This window comes from Bos taurus, chromosome 1, assembly GCF_002263795.3.
Source record: "Bos taurus isolate L1 Dominette 01449 registration number 42190680 breed Hereford chromosome 1, ARS-UCD2.0, whole genome shotgun sequence".
NCBI classification, from domain to species: domain Eukaryota; kingdom Metazoa; phylum Chordata; class Mammalia; order Artiodactyla; family Bovidae; genus Bos; species Bos taurus.
This window is the reverse complement of record NC_037328.1, coordinates 46,783,417-46,802,622: the sequence shown is the minus strand read 5'-3', so window position 1 is coordinate 46,802,622 and position 19,206 is coordinate 46,783,417. Positions and strand designations below refer to the sequence as shown.

The 19,206-nt window shown below is 37.5% G+C and overlaps 1 non-coding gene across 1 annotated transcript; it reads left to right on the top strand.

Annotated features, from left to right (window-relative positions):
- The first annotated feature begins 312 nt into the window (after window positions 1-312).
- On the top strand, window positions 313-376 carry MIR2285DK (microRNA mir-2285dk). The gene has a single exon (NR_162418.1). It is a non-coding gene; the product is annotated as a microRNA mir-2285dk (primary transcript).
- Window positions 377-19,206: the final 18,830 nt, after the last annotated feature.

Genomic DNA, 19,206 nt, shown 5'->3' with positions numbered 1-19,206 from the left:
AAAAATTAAAAATAGAACTGTCATATGATCCAGCAATTTCATTTCTGAGTGTTTACCCCAAGAAAACAAAAATAATAACTTCAATATATATTTGTACCCCAGTGTTCATAGCAATATTTATGAAAGCCAAGGCATGGAAGTGACTTAAATGTCCTCCAGTGGATGAATGAATAAAGAAAAGAAATTATGATATAGAGATATGTCACACACACACACTGGAATATTATCCAGCCATAAAAAAGAAGGAAATTTTGCCATTTGAGAAAACATGGATGAACTGTCCATGGATGATGAGCATGCTGTGGGCTGGCCAAAAGTTTGTTTGGGTTTTTCCATACCATCTTATGAAAAACCTGAATGAACATTTTGGCCAACTCAATAAAGTAAGTCAGACCAAGAAAGATAAAGACTAAATGATTTCATTTACACATGGAATATAAAGAAATCAAACTCACAAAAATGGAGAGTATATTGGTGGATGCCAAAGTCAGGAGAATGGGGGAAGTGGAAGAAAGTGTTCAAGGGGTACAAAGTTCCAGTTATAAGATGAATAAGTTCTGGGGATGTGATGTACAACATGGTGACTATTGCTGAAAATATTGTACTGCATATTTGAAAGTTGCTAAAAGAGTAGATCTTAAAAGTTCTCACCACAAAACAAGGTAACTATGAGAAGCTGGGTGTGTTAACTAACCTTGTAGTAATCGACTCACAAAATACATGTATTATATATCAAATCATCAGATTGTACACTTTAAACTTACACAGTGTAATATGTCAATTATATCTTGATAAATCTGAAGAAAAGAACAAAAAAAGGGGCTCATTCATAGACAATAAGGGAGAAAGAATAACTTGGGCTTCTGCCACGGTGTTTAGAATAGACTGTCTGATATATAATAGCTTTATTACAAAGAGCAAACTCACCATTGTTTGCCCCAGAAAGTCAGTGGATTTTGGCTGCACACATGAAAGCAGAGGATGGGCAATCTACTATTGACATATGGAAGATGTATGAATGCAGCCTCCTGATGATCAAGAAGAAAGCAGGAGCTGGAAGACTACCAAAAGGAAACAGCTCTTTCTCTCTGCAGGTATGTATGCAAATAAATCATTCCTGAGATGGTGATTAATGTTTTATATTTTTCTACTTCTCTTTCCAATAGAATTAAATTAACATACATTTAGTTACTTATGAGACTGAGTTCTTACTACCTTCTCAAAGGCTAGTTTACTATTTATGAATGCGGTTAGCTGCTGTGCTTTTTACATCTCTTTAATGGCCTCGATAATGGTGAATACATTAGATGTTATTGTGCTTTCTCCATTTAGTGAGCTTTATTTATCTTAGATGTCCCTGAAATGGAGGGGGGCAGTGATCTGACAAACAGATCCATCCTTGTACTCCCCACTCTTTCCCTTCCAATGGCTAGTAGGGGTGTAGTCCCTACTGCTTCTAACAGAGCAGCCCCATGAGAAGTGTGCTGTATGTGAGCTGACATACTGATCTGGAGTGAAACTTATGAGATCTAGTGTAGAATGTTGTTGGTTATTCTGCCTCATATCTTTATGTAGCTTTATACACTGTCATTTCACCTACTTGACATTGGTATTGAATCATAATCACTTTCAGTTTGGATCCTGTTACATTTATCTAACACAAAGTGGTAATGTGTAGATGTCCTCAATGTTAACAAATTATCACCCGGCCTTATTCCTTGGCTCTGTTGTTTTGAGTGTTTGAGATAAGGATGTAAATGATGTTTAAAAAGAAATCAAAGCCATGAGAGTCAGGCAAGGTCCCAGTTACCCTCTTTAGTATTTGAGTGATCTGGTCAAGATCCATAATCTCTCTAAATCTCAGTTTCCTTATCTGTAATTTAATTATCTGCCTCATAGTGTGGTTGTGGGGATGGATCAAGTTCATAGAGTTAAAACACCTAACACATAATAAACACTTAAAAAATGATAGCCATCATTAAATATTTTTAATTTCTACTAAAAATTAATATATTTAATTAATAGTAGTTTAATATACCAACTACTGATATATCAATAAACTGACAAATTCTATATAACTAATCATATAATTTATTAATATATATATAACTGTGGTGCTAGTAAAGACTCTTGACAGTCCCTTGGACAGCAAGGAGATCAAATCAGTCAATCTTAAAGGAAATCAAACCTGAATATTCATTGGAAGTACTGTTGCTGAAGCTGAAGCTCCAATACTTTGGCTACCTGATGCAAAGAGCTGGCTTATTGGTAAAGATCATGATGCTGGGAAAGCTTGAAGGCAAAAGGAGAAGGGGTGGCAGAGGATGAGATATTGGATGGCATCACTGACTCAATGGACATGAGTTTGAGCAACTCTGGGAGATAGTGAACAACAGGAAAGCCTGGTGTGCTGCAGTCCATGGGGTCGCAAAGAGCTGGACATGACTGAGTGATTGAATAACAACAACAAAACTATAAATTATAAGCTCTGTAACTTTAATTTTTTCTATTATAAATGATATATGAATTTATTATGTACTTACTCAACAGACACCTCAGACAAAATATAATTAAATTAAATTTTTTTAAATATGCTTTTAGAAGATTTCTGGTAATAGGTATAATGTAGCAGAATAGAAATAGTTAAGAATAGAGAGTAACCCAGAGATACATCTAGGTGTTATCAACACATGAATCCCACAATTGCTCAGTTTTATAAAAGCCAACCATCACTTAGAACTCATTATGGTTGCACTACAAACATAGTCATTGTAAACAGGAGAGAAAAGTTCTAATTCCAGAATATGATTTTACTTCTCTATCATCTTGAGACATAATTTTATATTTTCAGGTGCCCGATTTGAATGATATTTTTCATCTTTCTCTGATACTGAGATTTTTGTATAATGTTATGAATATTTTATATTAAACATGCATGTATAATATTTAAATTAAATATATAAATTAAATTATATTATAATTATAATATATGTATATGTAATATAATTATAATAATTTGACTAATCAAAACTTATTAAATATTTTGTCAATCTAATAAATGCATCCTAGGTAATTTTTATGAATGCATTTTTCAAAATTATGAAAAATAATAATCCTTGTACAAATAGATAAGCAGTCAGTATGTTAACATTTTAATTTCTTCTGCCAGCATATATTCAGGACTTAGGGTTCCTGAGCAGGAAGATACAAACTCCTGTATCCTTCTGGAAAAGAGCTGTGACATGCAGATATTGTCCCTTCCCTTCTAGAGGCATCTTAGCTAAGCCTCCAAATCCGATTTTTGGCACACTCAGCCTATTGCCTCCCCATCTCACAGTGAACTTGGAGTGTTACCATGTTCTCTATATCTCCTTCATATAATGTAGTGCATGAAAAATGGAAAGAGGAGCAAAAAGGAAAAGTCTCAGTGAGCTAAAGACTGCCACTGTATGTAGCATTTTATCTTCTATAATTTTGATAATTCATTAATCCTATTTATAGAACCAAGCTTGTGTATTGATGGTTTTTTGTCAATATTAACAATCAGAGCAACAAAACCATGCCTGAGGGTGGAGACTGACAGCAATAAAATCAGAGTGGATACCACCAGAGAAACGGAAGGAAGAGAACTTAATTGTATTTCAATGGAATACTTATCTTATTGCCACATCTAACTAAAGCATTGAGAAAGAGAAGCAATTTCTTTCCAAATCATTGAGTCCTCATAACTAACAAGGCCATGTTAATAACCACTGGAGAATATGGAAAAGCACTCAAAATTCAAAGATTTTTTTTCTAACTTAAATGTGTCTCTTTGTCCAATGGCATCTTACTTTAATAGACACTGATATTTATTTTTGATATAGTATGTTCTCCCTTAAAATACAAATATTATGACCTTTATCACTATCATTGGGTTACTGACCATAACCAGAAAGAGAATTTCAGAAAAAATGTCTTCTTCTGCTTCATTGACTACGCTAAAGCCTTGGACTGTATGGATCACACAAACTGGAAAATTCTTAAAGAGATGGGAATCCCAGACCACCTTACCTGCCTCCTCTGAAACCTGTATGCAGTTCAAGAAGCAACAGTTAGAATCGGACATGAAGCAACGGACTGGTTCCAAATGTCAAGGCTGTATATTATCACCCTGCTTATTTAACTTCTATGCAGAGTACATCATTCAAAATGCTGGGCTGGATGAGCACAAGCTGGGATAAAGATTGTTGGGAAAAATATCAATAACCTCAGATATGCAGACAACGCCCCCCCCCCTTATAGAAGAAAACAAAGAGGAAATAAACAGCCTCTCAATGAAAGTGAAAGAGGACAGTGGAAAAGCCAGCTTAAAATTCAACATGAAAAAAACCAAGACCATGGCAGCTGGTTGCATCAGTTCAGTTCAGTTCAGTCGCTCAGTCGTGTCCGACTCTTTGTGACCCCATGAATCGCAGCTTGCGAGGCCTCCCTGTCCATCACCATCTCCCGGAGTTCACTCAAACTCATGTCCATTGAGTCGGTGATGCCATCCAGCCATCTCATCCTCTGTCATCCCCTTATCCTCCTGCCCCCAATCCTTCCCAGCATCAGAGTCTTTTCCAATGAGTCAACTCTTTGCATGAGGTGGCCAAAGTATTGGAGTTTCAGCTTTAGCATCATTCCTTCCATGAACACCCAGGGCTGATCTCCTTCAGAACGGACTGGTTGGATCCCCTTGCAGTCCAAGGGACTCTTGAGTCTTCTTCAAAACCACAATTCAAAAGCATCAATTTTTCAGCGCTCAGCTTTCTTCACAGTCCACCTCTCGCATCCATACATGACCACTGGAAAAACCATAGCCTTGACTAAATGGCCCTTTGTCAGCAAAGTAATGTCTCTGCTTTTCAATATGCTATCTAGGTTGGTCATAACTTTCCTTCCAAGGAGTAAGCGTCTTTTAATTTCATGGCTGCAGTCACCATCTACAGTGATTTTGGAGCCCAAAAACATAAAGTCTGACACTGTTTCCACTGTTTCACCATCTATTTCCCATGAAGTGATGGGACCAGATGCCATGATCTTAGTTTTCTGAATGTTGAGCTTTAAGCCAATTTTTTCACTCTCCACTTTCACTTTCATCAAGAGGCTTTTTAGTTCCTCTTCACTTTCTGCCATAAGGGTGGTGTCATCTGCATATCTGAGGTTACTGATATTTCTCCCGGCAATCTTGATTCCAGCTTGTGCTTCTTCCAGTCCAGCGTTTCTCATGATGTACTCTGCATAGAAGTTAAATAAGCAGGGTGACAATATACAGCCTTGACGAACTCCTTTTCCTATTTGGAACCAGTCTGTTGTTCCATGTCCAGTTCTAACTGTTGCTTCCTGACCTGCATACAGGTTTCTCAAGAGGCAGGTCAGGTGGTCTGGCATTCCCATCTCTTTCAGAATTTTCCACAGTTTATTGTGATCCACCCAGTCAAAGGCTTTGGCATAGTCAATAAAGCAGAAATAGAAGTTTTTCTGGAACTCTCTTGCTGGTTGCATCACTTCATGGCAAATAGAAGGGGAAGCAATGGAAACAGTGACAGACTTTATATTCTTGGGCTTCAAAATCACTGCATATGGTGACTGAAGCCATGAAATTAAAAGATGCTTGCTCCTTGGAAAAAAAGCTATGACAAACATAGATAACATATTCAAAAGCAGAGACATTACTTTGCCAAAAAAGGTTTGTATAGTAAAAACTACGGTTTTTACAGTAGTCATGTATGGATGTGAGAACTGGACAATAAAGAAGGCTGAGCACTGAGGAATTGATGCTTTTGAACTGTAGTATTAAAGAGGACTCTTGAGAGTGAGTCCCTTGGACAGCACGGAGATCCAACCAGTCAATCCTAAAGGAAATCAGCCCTGAATATTCATTGGGAGGACTGATGTTGAAGCTGAAGCTCCAGTACTTGGGCTACCTGATACAAAGAGCCAACTCACTGTAAAAGACCCTGATGCTGGGAAAGATCAAAGGCAGGAGGAGAAAGGGATGACAGGGCATGAAATGGTTGGATGACATCACCAACTCAGTGGACATGAGTTTGAGCAAGCTCCGGGAGATGGTAAGAGACAGAGAAGCCTGGTGTGCTGCAGTCCTTGGGGTCACAAAGAGTCAGACACGACTGAGCGACTGAATGATGATTGACCACCAAGAGATTATTTCATCAGCTTATAGAGGCTATTCTTTCTTTAGAATATACAGTCTACTACGAAAGTGTTAAAAGAAAAAAAAAAAAAAAAGACCAGATTTGAACAAATATAACAAAAGAGTGAGCAAGTAAAGTTTAGAAAAGAAAGGACTTTTATTTTAAGGTGAAATGTTAAAGGAGATGAGAAAAACAATGAGTGAAGTGATAATATACCAGAAGATGCTCTATTTCTTTAACTGTTGTTTTTAGTTGCTAAGTTGTGTCCAATCCTTTTGTGATCCCATGAATTGTAGCCAACCAGATCCCTCTGTCCATGGGATTTCCCAGGCAAAAATACTGGAATGAGTGGCCATTTCCTTCTCCAGGGGATCTTCCTGACTCGGATCCAATCTGCATCTCCTGCATTGCCGGTGGATTCTTTACCACTGAGCCATCTGGGAAGCCCATCCCTTTAAAGTAAACAAACATTCATTTAGTCATAGTGTAATATGGAATGATAAGAGGATATGAGGAAACTGAAGCTAATACTACATACTCCTTTTTTAAAAATTGGAAAAAGTTTGAAATGACTACTAGACTGTACCTGGTCTACATAACAGATACTACAGAGCAGACACCAGATCAGGACCTCTATATTTCCTGGAACTGGAGGCAAAGTCTTCAATAGCAACTTCAGAGAGAAAAATCCAAGTGAAAATATCCCAGAAAAGTCACATAAGAACTTAATTCACACTAATGTGTAAAGACAAGAAATGAAAAAACAGAAATTAAAGGAATAATAAGAGCAGACGCCCTATGAAGACTAAGAGAAGGAGTATTCCTACATCAAGATACATCTCACCTATAATACTTTATCATCTTGTCCTGGGCTGGCCCAGATGACCTGGAACTCAAGAGTCTTAATAAAGGTGGACACCTTTGGCAATACTTGGATTCCTTAAATGCTATTTCTGCTCATATATTTATTATTCATTGTCACTTAATCATGAACAAGGATAAAATTTATTTCTAACATGAACATGTATTTTGTTCACTTTTTAGTCAATACTGCTCACTGTAAAGATCCTAATAGAAAGTCTAACTTGAGTAATTACTGGGCTAGAACTTGTAGCCATGCAGAACTTGAATGTGCAGCAATCACATTTTGATAAGCAATTTTAATGTCAAAAGAAGTTTATGGTTTTTCAAAGCAATGTATATTAGAATTGCCTCATGGGCACAAGGGTAAATTAGATTAAATTTTAAAACCAGTGAAAAAATAGAGTGGAAAATATGACTTATAAAAGTAGTAATCTTTTTTTCCCAAGATGCCTGGCAACTTTTGTACTTGGAATAATTGGCCAAGGAATCTGTAGGATGATAGATTCTATTTTAAGTCAACAAGTGGTTAGAGCTATATGAAATTTTATAATAGTTTCCTTTTTGTTGGCATACACAAGCAACAAAATCAATATGGGCCTTTATTTCTTTAGATTACCCTGAGGAATTCTTTCACTCAAGCCTCTTTGCTGCAGAAGGCTTGGACAGAAATAGCTAGCAGTGAGTCACAGGTTCCACTCAATCATTTTACCAATGGATGTTGACTGGGTTGATGCCTAGATTCCTGTAACCTTTAGAGAAAGCCTTTGATAGGTTACACCATGACAAGCATGTGTGAGATTCAGATCATTATGATTTCTGGCTAAATGCAAAGCAATCTAGCCTAGCTGTGTAAAGACTCAGTTCCAATAGCTAACCACTTAGGAGATGCTAAGGACTCTGAGTTCTCTGCTATTTGTGAGTTCTATAAATCCTGAGAACATTAGGAGATTCTTGTTACTCAAGCTTATCGATTCTGTTTCTTTAATGTAAGATACACCTCTTGATTGGAAAGGAGAAATTAATTTAGGCCACCAAAGAAGAGTGAAATAAAGAGTGATCCACTGATTATATATAAGTCCCAATTCAGATGAAACACCCCATTAATCTGAGAAGCTTGGAGGCTATATGGTTGGTGAGCATGTGAACAAGGACAGTCATACTAGCAGTGTCAACTAGGGTCAAGTCTTCTGATGTAAAGAGTACATGAAAAAACAATAGCTTTATGAAAACTAGACCATTTATTTTTCTTCTTTAATCCCAAGCTTCCTTTTCTGGAAAATGCAAGTAATGGTAGGATTGTGATGCTTAGAAAGATTCCAATCAATGTTAGTTTGTATACAGGAGAATCAACAGAAATGCAAGATAGATAGTTACAAAAAGGAAAATAAAATAGGTAAAAGTTATGAGGCAATGAAAAGTATAAATCTAAATATTTAATAATATCATTAAAATATAGAACTAGTGGTTAAAGGTAATTGAAAATAATCTGAAAATGCATATTTTCATGTCAGAATGAAGTTTTCTTCATTTCTAGTCTCAAGCCCAGGCACACAAGAATACATTAGGTTGGAATGCACATGATAATAGAAAATTAAGTAGCATAAACTCATGTGGCAGAGCCAAAAACAAAATTAGGATAATGTATCATTCATCTGCTTCCCCAACCACAAGAACAGAGGGCAATTAACCAAACACTCAACAAATTTTTAATGAATATCCACTGTGTGTTCAGTACTGCAAATTAGCAGATCACAACCTGCTCTAATTTTAACTCATATTCTATTGGATACTTTCAAACTGTAGTGTTGGAGAAGACTCTTGACAGTCCCTTGGCCTGCAAGGAGATAAAACAGTAAATCCTAAAGGAAATCAACCCTGAATATTCATTGGAAAGAATGATGCTGAAGCTGAAGCTCCAATACTTTGACCACCTGATGCAAAGAGTCGACACATTAGAAAAGACTCTGATGTTGGGAAAGACTGAGGCAGGAGGAGAAGGGGACGACAGAAGATGAGATGTTGGATGGCATCACTGACACAATGGACATGAGTTTGAGCAAACTCCGGGAGATGGTGAAGGACAGGGAAGCCTGGTGTGTGGCGGTCCGTGGGGTTGCAAAGAGTTGGACATGACTGAGTGACTGAACAGCAACACTTCCTCTAATTTTGGCTCATATTCTATTGGAAGACAAATAAGATATTTATTGTTGTTGAATTTGGGTGAATTTATATAGCCCACTCCAGTACTCTTGCCTGAAAAATCCCATGGACAGAGGAGCCTGGTAGGCTGCAGTCCATGGGGTCGCTAAGAGTTGGACATGACTGAGCAACTTCATTTTCACTTTTCACTTTCATGCATTGGAGAAGGCAATGGCAACCCACTCCAGTATTCTTGCCTGGAGAATCCCAGGGACAGAGGAGCCTGGTGGGCTGCCGTCTATGGGGTCGCACAGAGTCTGACACGACTGAAGCGACTTAGCAGCAGCAGCAGCATATAGTTATACCTATAGGAAGAATAAACTCATATTCTATTCTTCAGCCCACATCTAATGTGATTTAACGTATGTGCTATCTCTTTCATTTCGAATCCCAGTGTTCTACAGTGTGTCCTGATACCATATGGTGTGTGGAAAGAATGCATCTATATTTCAGTAATCTAGTCAATAAAGAAAAGTCCACTTATGGCTCAAAGGTAAATCTAACACTGGACTGCAGTGTGGTGGATCTTAGTATTGCTATGAAGATCACTTTTCATTGTGGAAAGGAAAGAAAAACTCAGAAAATTCTGTCGCTGAATTATAAATGAGAATAATTCATTTTCAATTATGTTCTTTTTGAATATAGAGGCTTATGCAAAGAACAAAAAGTATCTGTTTGGCTTACATTAGCTATTGATAAAATTAAATAGATCCATTTCAAAGTAGATTTTCCCATGATATTCATCAGGAACAATGCAAGTCTTCCTGCTAAGTGCTCACCAAGATTATAAGATTGAAAAAGAAGAAAAAATATCCACAGCATGAAATAATAGTTCTTAAAGTGCAAAAGTTGAAACTAATTTCTTAGAATGTTATGAAGACAAAGCAAAATTGGAGAATATAGTGTTTTGTTAAACAAAAGCAAAAACCATCAGTCAGTTGTTTGAATGAATGTGTCCAGTGGGACATTGTTAATAGAGAGAAATGAAGGCAGTTTAGAAGGGGAAAAAAAAGTCTCCTTTACAAATTTAGAGCATGCTTCAGTTAACTAAAGGCAGATGAAAGGAGAAAAGAAGAATTTCAAAAGTGACCCTATTATGAGTGTTTAAATTTAATATCTCACCCTTCCTTGAGCATTTTTTTACATACATTTAAACCATCTTTCTTCAATTGGGATAAAGCTACGTATTGAGGGAATTTATAGAAAATACAAACTCAAAGCATATTTTTATTTATGAGGCAATGAAAAAACTATGGACAAAATATGACTTTGATCACTATAAACAGAACCCACTTTAGGTTCAACTTCAACCCAGCCAAAATCTAGAGAAATACAATGAAGTAGAAAAATAAACAGGTATCCAACTTGGCCCTCATTATGTTCAAGTCTTTATTCAAATCTTTCCTTCACCAGAGGTCAATGGTGACCAATTAATTTAATATTATAACTTGCCCCTCCTTGGCATCTCAATCACTTTATCCCAATGTTCTCTATTTTCTTTCTTCCATAGAATTTGTGAATTGAGATCATCTGCATCCAAGGAGTTCACCCACTAGGACTGAGACCTGAGACCTAATATAAACATAACCCAGGACACATTTGTTCTGTGATAAGATAGATATCACTTTGTCCTGTCCAGAAGGTAAGGCTGTAGTCCAATAATCAGCTTCATTCTTTGCTTCAGGAAATGCAAACTGGTAAAGTCAGACTGTTTACTCATCTTAACAATTATTTCTCTTTTCAGGCAAAAGATTGTTTACACTTATCAAACAAAAGTTTACTTTTCAAGAATCTCTCCATCAATTCTATAATATTACAAACTCTGTTAAATTCCAGTTGGATTCCCTACCTTGAAAGACACGTCTCAAGCCAGTTGATCCTAGATCCCAAACATTATAACTACCTTTTACAAATCTGCTGCCTTTTGAGACACTACCAAAACTCCATCAAGGTGGTATTCTCTCTAACTATAGTAGGTCAAATAAACCTAACATTACTTAATCAATAGGCTTTCTGGTCGTCTTCTGGAGAGTCAAGCACCAATACATTTATAACTTTGAGACATACTGTGTGTATGTACTCAGTAGCTCAGTCGTGCATGACTCTTTGCGGCCCCATGGCCTGTATTCCACCAGGCTCTTCAGCCCATGCAATTTCCCAGGCAAGAATACTGGAGTGGGGTGCCATTTTTTACTCCAGGGGATCTTCCCAACCCAGGATCAAAGACATGTCTCTTGCATCATCTTCATTGGCAGGTAGATTTTTTTATTCCTAGCTCCATCTGAGAAGCCCTTTGAGACTCACTATATACTATTCACTTGTGGTTCTGTTGCTTATTTTAGGTCTCCTGGAACTAGAAGGTAAGTTCAATGAAGGAGGGAATCTTTTCCTGTTTTGTTTATTGACATCTTCCAAATATCTAGAATACTGCCTGCAACTTAGAAGATACTTGACATATTTTTGTTGACTAAATGAATAAAAGTAAAAATAAATGACAGGCATATATATAACATTCCACCCAACAGCAGCAGAACCCTATGCACACAATTCTATACACTAACAAAGAGCTATATGAAAAGGAAATTAAGAAAACAATCTTATTTACAATAGCATCAGAAGAAGAAAATACTTAGGAATAAACTTAACTAAGGAGATTAAAGACTGTACATTGAAAACTACAAAGCACTGATGAAAGAAATTAAATAAGGCCCAAATAAATCTGTGTTCATGGAACTGGAATTCTTAATATTGTTAAAATGTCCATATTTCCCCAAATAATCTAGAGATAAAATTTATATTAAATTCCCAATGGTATTTTTTACAGAAATGAAAACAAATCTAAAATTCATATGAAACTAAAAAAGGATACTGAATAGTTAAAACACTCTTGAGAAAGAACAAAGTTGGAATTTTCATACTTCCTGGTTTCAAAATATATAACAAAGCTACAGTAATTAAAAGAGCATGGTACTGTGAAAAAAAAAAGACATACTATACGGAATAGAATAGAGAAATGAGAAATAAACTCATAGATACACAATACATAGATATTGATATACAAACTCATAGATATTGAAAACTTATTTTCAATAAGGGTATCAAAAACATACAATAGGGAAAGGATAGTCTCTTCAACAAAAAGTGAAAAGTGGGGAGGGAGAAATATGGAGTTGCCATTCAACAGGTATGTAGGATGAATAAGTTCTAGAGATCTGCTATTCAACATTGTGCCTGTAATTAACAATATTGTACACTTAAAATTTCATTAAGAGAGGATATCTCATATATATGTGCTCTTACTACAATAAAATTAAACTTAATTTACTTTTTTAAAAGCAAATGAATAGGTTGCCCATCTATGATACTGCTTCAGAGAGATGTACAAAATAAATAGGCAATACTGTCCTTGCCCTGTAAAACTTACCAGCTATTTATAACAGGAATCTGGACAGTGTTTAATGGGTATCAGCATACATTAACTCACTTAAAAACTCACAACAACTCTATAAAGAAGGTGATATTAAAAACACTTAACAGGTACAACATCATGCCCTGTGGGGACAGAGGCTGGGCATAGTGCTGGGGCAGGATCCTGGAAGACCCCAGAGAAACAAACAAGCCCCTGTAGAACCACTGGGAAGAGCAAAGTTGCACTGAGACAGTGGGGAGAAAGGGAGGCCTTCAGGTGCTTGAGGCTGCAGCTAATTCCAATCAGTGTGAAAGCATTTCAGTGTTTTAACAAATGGTACACAGGTATGTATCAGTTGAATATCAATCAACCTTTGCTGCTGCTGCTGCTGCTAAGTCACTTCAGTTATGTCCGACTCTGCATGACCCCATGGATGGCAGTCCACCAGTCTCCTCTGTCCACAGGATTCTCTAGGCAAGAATACTGGAGTGGGTTGCCATTTCCTTCTCTGATCAACCCTTGAGATTGGCAATATTATCATCCCCATTTCATAGATGAAAGAATGAGGCCCCAGAGTGTTGAGTGACTTGTCCAAAGGCACAGAGCCAATAAGCAGAGGAGGTAATATTTGAACTTAGGCAATCTGACACTAAGTCATGTTCTCCAGCTGCTATGCTTTACTGCCTAATATGTATAAAAAAAATAAATAGCTTTAAAAACAGTGAATGGTTATCCAGCAAATAATAGATTCCAGACACTGTAGAAGGCAACATGTAGAGGGATTCAAACATAAATTAAGTACAATTTTAGAAAGGGCAACAGTTCTAGCAAGAAGTGCTAAAACTCAGGAAATCTGTAATTGAGAGATGAAGATTTTTCTTCAACAAACTGAAGATGAAAATGTACTGTTTGCACATATTATCTGAATAATTGCTCCAATTTCCCATTATGTTGTATCAGAAGACAGTAGTTTGGAAACAGGAACTTATAAAGTTTCCAGGAACATCCCCAGGGATGCAGCAGCAATAGTTCCAACTGCACCTTGGCCAATTCTCTTCTCATTTTGGAAATGATTGGCCGCAATTGCTCATGACAACAGGGGAAAACTAGATCAGTCATGCCAGAAGCCCTAAATCCATAGTGGAAGAGAGCAGATAAAACACTTTCCCCTCATTTTCTCTAGTCCCTAATCTTCCCCACAGTGGCATTTCTCCTGGTGCTATCTCCAACCACCAGGTACTGGTCTATTGTAGAACATGTCTCAAGATTTGTGTTCAAGGCTTTTTTAAACAATGTTCATCTAAAAAGGGTCAGTATCACATGCAGAAATAAAATGTGACTATTGCATTCACAGTCCATGGAATTCTTCAGGCCAGTATACTGGAGTGGGTAGCCTTTCCCTTCTCCAGGGGATCTTCCCAACCTAGGTATCGAACCCAGGTCTCATGCCTTGCAGGTGGATTCTTTACCCAGCTGAGCCACAAGGGAAGCCCAAGAATACTGGAGTGGATAGCCTATCCCTTCTCAAGCAGATCTTCCTGACCCAGGAATCAAACCAGGGTCTCCTGCCTTGCAGGCAGATTCTTTACCAACTGAGCTATGAGTGAAGCCCAAATTAATCTATATGATAGTTAAAATGGCAGTTTGGGTTTATCATACCTTTCAGAGCTTCCCAGGTGGCACTAGTGGTAAAGAACCTGCCTGCCAATGCAGAAGATGTAAGAGACATGGGTTCAATCCCTGGGTAGGGAAGATCCCCTGGAGGAGGTCATGACAACCCACTCCAGTATTCTTGCCTAGAGAATCCCATGGACAGAGGAGCCTAGTGGGCTATAGTCCATGTAGTTACAAAGAGTTGAATACAACTGAAGTGACTTAGCATGCATACCTCCCTTGAATCATTTTAAGGTGATAACAGATTTAAGGTGCTAATAACACTGATTATCTTCCAATTATAAGAGATAAAAACTACAGATGTGATTTCTTTTAGTAGCCCCATGACATCTTCCACAGAATATTATAGTCAAAAATTATAAAAGTTTAAATTAATATTTGGGTTTCTCAAATAGTAAATTTTGCAAAAATCAGATGAATAATAATTTCAATAAAATGAGCAATTTGATCAACATGTAGTAAACTGGAAAATACCAACTGGAACTGAGAAACTAAATCCCGTAAGAGTAGCTTTCATTTCAAATGTTCTCCAGGTGGCTGCAAGCCAATTTGCCACAAGAAAAAGGCCTAACACTTATTGGAAAACAGACTCCAACTATTTTTTAAAAAAGGACATTCAGTAGAGAATAGACAATGTTGTGCTAAAAGGCTATATTATTTTGCCAGAAAAGAATTCAATCTGTCCGTGAAATACCTCTTCCCATGTCTTTTGATCTGATGTAGCACTTGTCCAAATGGATGGGCTCCCTAAAGGGAAAACCCATTTCAAACATTGAGGAGCTCGAACAAATGCGAAGCACTCAACCTCAGGCTTAAATATCCCAAATGGTCTCTTGCTGGTAACATGAGAACAAAATCAGTGTTTCACTCAGAAAACAGCTTTCCTGGCTTTTCTCTTGTGTTCCATTGTGCATTGATATGAAGATCAGAGTCATCGACTTGAATGTGATTTAGAATCTCGAAGCAAACAATGAGACATTAAACACTTTCTGGCCCTCTAAAATTTGTATTCAGACTCTTCTCTTTTCAGGGTATAATCACCATCCCATCAGTATTCAAGGGATTTGCGCACACTGGCTGCCTCTCTCAAAACTGTAGCAAGTTAACACATTCGAATACAGCTTAGTTGTGCAAATTATTGTCCTAGAAGGAGGATGCAACTTGGTATTTTGACATATGCTGTTTTATATGGAGCACAATATATTTTTTTAAAGGCCTTTTGGTTTCAATTTAGTGACTTGACGATTTGGAAAATTAAACTTTAAAAAATAAAAGAAAATAAGCATGGAAATGGAGATCTAAAGTCACAAAGAAAGAAGGGCAGAGACTAGAATCACCATTATATTCCTATGATCATGCAAGAGAAGAGAAGACTTTCGCCCTGAGGAACAAAGACTCTTGGCTTCACTTCTTGTTTTTTCAAACTGACAAATAAAGTTGCTACCATTTATTCATGTCCTGAGACTTAACAGCATGTATTGATTTCTTCCATCACTTTGCCAGTTTTCTTCAAAGAAAATTACTGCATCAAACTCTTCATAAATCCTGTAACCTCCATAAGCTTAGTTTCCTTATGGGTAAAGTGGGAATAACAATACCCAGTTTGTGGGGTCAGTATGAGGGTTAGAAATAATACATGAAAATCACTGAATAGTGCCGGAAACATAATGGAAGCTGCCACAATTATTATTACCCAAAAGCTATATCTGGACATATAAATTGGAATAAAACACTGTGGCAGTTTTCATAGTAATTCAGACATAAAAACACATTTTCTTGCAGATTCAAAGTAATGGAGGTAAACGTTCAAATATTTATTTGAATTATTAAGATACACAAATTGTTTCAATTTTCCACATTTCATGTCCAGATATGGCTTTTGTTCATACCCCCAGAGTAATCAAAAGATTTTGGAAACTTTACCTATTACTGAAAGCCCTCAGCATTAGGTTTAACAAACCTTTATACATAGCTGCCAATAGACCGCAGGACAAACTCCATTCGTTAGTAGGGTTGCTGCCTAAGATATCAAAACCAAAGAAATATAATCTAATATATAGTTACAATAACTGTCTCTCATGTAATTTAATCTGTAAATTTGAAATTTGCCTGAATGGACAGTAACAAAATAATGGGCCATATTCAGAAAATATCATTGAGTCACTGTAACTTTCTAGGAGATTTTACAAAAATGGATGAATATTTTTTTCAGGGAGGAAAATAAAACCTTTAAAAAAGAAATTAAAAGCAAAAATGACATCACCTTCCTAAAATTAAAAAATAATCTTCTATTTTTTCTCTTGGAATAATCTTGACAGTTGTTCAGGGAAAAGGAAAATGTAGTACAACCTCTTCTTTAAAAAAGGTGGGGAGGTGGATTTTGAAATGAACATAAAATTGCCTTGTATGTATAGGTATTCCTTATCAAGTTAAGTTGTTTAACAGTTGTAATATGCTATAAATATGAAGAATTATTGAGTAAAATCTGAGATCTTAAAATTACCAACATTATATTTATATGCTAAAAGTAGTATCAGAGCAGCAGCATGATGTTAGGGAATTTGTGCTGAACCAAAATCGAGTTGTGAAGATACCAGTTCCTAATATGGCACTAAGTAGTTCTGAAGATCTCATTACTGTCATCTATGAAATGAGCAGCTCAGACTAAATTGGACTGCCCTTATCTCTTCCAGCTGTAACATTCTCTGAATTCTTTACCATATAATTCACTTTTGGTCCAGACCAAATAGTCATGCATGCGTGCTAAGTCACTTCAGTCACGTCCAACTCTTTGTGACCCTATGGACTGTAACCGCTCAGGCTCCTCTGTCCATGGGATTCTCCAGGCAGGAATACTGGAGTGGGTTGCTATGCCTCCTCCAGGGAATCTTCCCAACCCAGGGATCGAACCCTTGTCTCTTATGTCTCCTGCATTGCCAGGCAGATTCTTTACCACTAGTGCCATCTGAGAAGCCCACAGAATAGTCATAATATAAATTTAATGTTAGAAACACGATTATTTTCATTACTAGATTGGGTTATGTTGGGACTCCTGGATAATGTCACCAGACATAAAATAAGTGAGGGAGAAGCTCAGCTCCACAAATGCTACAATCAAGATGGAGGGAAATACAAAAGCTTTGAGAAAAAAAGGAGCTCAACAAGAAAGGACAGTATGGTTGGGGCAGGTTATAGTTGTTATTGTTCAGTCATTAAGTTGTGTCCAACTCTTTGAGACCCCACAGACTGCAGCACACCAGGCTTCCCTGTCCTTCACTAACTCCCAAAATTTGCTCAAACTCATGTCCATTGTGTCAGTGATGCCATCCAACCATCTCACTCTGTTTCCTCTTTCTCTTTTTGCCCTCAATCTTTCCCAGCATCAGGATCTTTTCCAATGAGTAGGCTCTTTGCATCAGGTGGCCAAAGTACTGGAGCTTCAGTTTCAGCATCAGTCCTTCCAATGAGTATTTAGATAACCTAGATAGCATATTGAAAAGCAGAGACATTACTTTGCCAACGAAGGTCCGTCTAGTCAAGGATATGGTTTTTCCAGTGGTCATGTATGGATGTGATAGTTGGATTGTGAAGAAAGCTGAGCACCGAAGAATTGATGCTTTTGAACTGTGGTATTGGAGAAGACTCTTGAGAGTCCCTTGGACTGCAAGGATATCCAACCAGTCCGTTCTGAAGGAGATCAGCCCTAGGATTTCTTTGGAAGGAATGATGCTAAAGCTGAAACTCCAGTACTTTAGCCACCTCATGCGAAGAGTTGACTCATTGGAAAAGACTCTGATACTGGGAGGGATTGGGGGCAGGAGAAGAAGGGGATGACAGAGGATGAGATGGCTGGATGGCATCACCGACTCCATGGACGTGAGTCTGAGTGAACTCTGGGAGTTGGTGATGGACAGGAAGGCCTGGTGTGCTGCGATTCATGGGGTCGCAAAGAGCCAGACACGATTGAGCGACTGAACTGAACTGAACTTCTTTTTTTTTTTTTTTTTTTTGAACTGAACTTCTTTAGAATTTACTTTTGATCTCCTTGCAGTCCAAGGGACTCAAGAGTTTTCTCCAACACCGTGGTTCAAAAGCATCAATTCTTTGGCACTCAATCTTCTTTATGATACAACTCTCATATGCATACATAGTCATGTATGGAAAAACCATAGCTGGAAAACCATAACTGGAAAAACCATAGCTTTGACTATATGGATCTTCATCAGCAAAGTGATGTCTCTGCTTTTCCTCTTCTTATTAATAATACACTGTCTAGGTTTGTCATAGCTTTCCTTCCAAGGAGCAAGTGTCTTAATTTCATTCTGCAGTCACTGTCCACAGGGATTTTGGAGCCACCAAAAAGAAAATCTGTCAGTGTTTCCACTTTTTCCCCTTCTATTTGCCATGAAGTGATGGGAACAGATGCCATGATCTTCATTTGTTGAATATTGAATTTAAGCCAGATTTTTAACTCTCCTCTTTCACCCTCATCAAGAGAGGAAATCAACCAGAAAAGACATGGAAAGGGAAATGCATATTTTTTGTGTGCAAGTAGATCATTATTCAGAGAAGGCAATGGCACCCCACTCCAGTACTCTTACCTGGAAAATCCCATGGATGGAGGAGCCTGGAAGGCTGCAGTCCATGGGGTCGCTGAGGGTTGGACATGACTGAGCGACTTCACTTTCCCTTTTCACTTTCATGCATTGGAGAAGGAAATGGCAACCCACTCCAGTGTTCTTGCCTGGAGAATCCCAGGGATGGGGCATCCTGCTGGGCTGCCGTCTATGGGGTCGCACAGAGTTGGATATGACTGAAGTGACTCAGCAGCAGCAGTAGATAATTATTAGTCTTGTAAAGAGATTTTGTTTGGTAGATATTGAG